The sequence below is a fragment of the Triticum aestivum genome, chromosome 5A (genome assembly GCF_018294505.1).
Source record: "Triticum aestivum cultivar Chinese Spring chromosome 5A, IWGSC CS RefSeq v2.1, whole genome shotgun sequence".
Classification (NCBI taxonomy): Eukaryota; Viridiplantae; Streptophyta; class Magnoliopsida; order Poales; family Poaceae; genus Triticum; species Triticum aestivum.
The window spans coordinates 683,210,398-683,212,655 of NC_057806.1; positions in this window are offsets into that span (position 1 = coordinate 683,210,398).

Here is a 2,258-nt window from a genome sequence, read left to right on the forward strand (position 1 = left end):
AGTTTCGGTGCTTGATCGGTCGGGCCGTGAAGACGTACGACTACATCAACCAAGTTAACGCTTCCGTTGTCGATCTACAAGGGTACGTAGATCACACACTCCCCCTCTCGTTGCTATGCATCACCATGATCTTGCGTGTGCGTAGGAATTTTTTTGAAATTACTACGAAACCCAACAATGGTATCAGAGCCTAGGTTTTATATGTTGATATTATATGCACGAGTAGAACACAAGTGAGTTGTGGGCGATATAAGTCATACTGCTTACCAGCATGTCATACTTTGGTTCGGCGGTATTATTGGACGAAGCGGCCCGGACCGACATTACGCGTACGCTTACGCGAGAGCGGTGATCCCGACGTGCTTTGCACATAGGTGGCTTGCGGGTGACAGTTTCTCCAACTTTAGTTGAACCGAGTGTGGCTACGCCCGGTCCTTGTGAAGGTTAAAACAACACCAACTTGACAAACTATCATTGTGGTTTTGATGCGTAGGTAAGATTGGTTCTTGCTTAAGCCCATAGCAGCCACGTAAAACTTGCAACAACAAAGTAGAGGACGTCTAACTTGTTTTTGCAGGGCATGTTGTGATATGATATGGTCAAGACATGATGCTAAATTTTATTGTATGAGATGATCATGTTTTGTAACCGAGTTATCGGCAACTGGCAGGAGCCATATGGTTGTCGCTTTATTGTATGCAATGCAATCGCGCTGTAATGATTTACTTTATCACTAAGCGGTAGCGATAGTCGTGGAAGCATAAGATTGGCGAGACAACAACGATGCTACGATGGAGATCAAGGTGTCGCGCCGAGGACGATGGTGATCACGACGGTGCTTCGAAGATGGAGATCACAAGCACAAGATGATGATGGCCATATCATATCACTTATATTGATTGCATGTGATGTTTATCTTTTATGCATCTTATCTTGCTTTGATTGACGGTAGCATTATAAGATGATCTCTCACTAATTATCAAGAAGTGTTCTCCCTGAGTATGCACCATTGCAAAAGTTCTTCGTGCTGAGACACCACGTGATGATTGGGTGTGATAGGCTCTACGTTCAAATACAATGGGTGCAAAACAGTTGCACACGCGGAATACTCAGGTTATACTTGACGAGCCAAGCATATACAGATATGGCCTCGGAACACGGAGACCGAAAGGTCGAGCGTGAATCATATAGTAGATATGATCAACATAGTGATGTTCACCAATGAAACTACTCCATCTCACGTGATGATCGGACATGGTTTAGTTGATTTGGATCACGTAATCACTTAGAGGATTAGAGGGATGTCTATCTAAGTGGGAGTTCTTTAAGTAAATTAATTGAACCTAAATTTATCATGAAACTTAGTACCTGATAGTATCTTGCTTGTTTATGCTTGATTGTAGATAGATGGCTCGTGCTGTTGTTCCGTTGAATTTTAATGCGTTCCTTGAGAAAGCAAAGTTGAAAGATGTTAGTAGCAATGATGCGGATTGGATCCGTGATCTAAGGTTTATCCTCATTGCTGCACAGAAGAATTATGTCCTTGATGCACCGCTAGGTGACAGACCTATTGCAGGAGCAGATGCAGACGTTATGAACGTTTGGCTAGCTCAATATGATGACTACTTGATAGTTTAGTGCACCATGCTTAAACGGCTTAGAATCGGGACTTCAAATACGTTTTGAGCGTCATGGACCATATGAGATGTTCCAGGAGTTGAAGTTAATATTTCAAGCAAATACCCGAGTTGAGAGATATAAAGTCTCCAACAAGTTCTATAGCTAAAAGATGGAGGAGAATCGCTCAACTAGTGAGCATGTGCTTAGATTGTCTGGGTACTACAATCGCTTGAATCAAGTGGGAGTTAATCTTCCAGATAAGATAGTGATTGACAGAATTCTCTAGTCACCATCACCAAGTTAGTAGAACTTCGTGATGAACTATAATATGCAAGGGATAATGGAAACGATTCCCAAGCTTTTCGTAATGCTGAAATTGACGAAGGTAGAAATCGAGAAAAACATCAAGTGTTGATGGTAGAAAAGACCACTAGTTTCAAGAAAAGGGCAGAGGGAAGAAGGGGAACTTCAAGAAGAACAGCAAGCAAGTTGCTGCTCAAGTGAAGAAGCCCAAGTCTGGTCCTAAGCCTAAGACTAAGTGCTTCTACTGCAAAGGGACTGGTCACTGGAAGCGGAACTACCCCAAGTGATTGGCGGATAAGAAGGATGGCAAAGTGAACATAAGTATATTTGATATA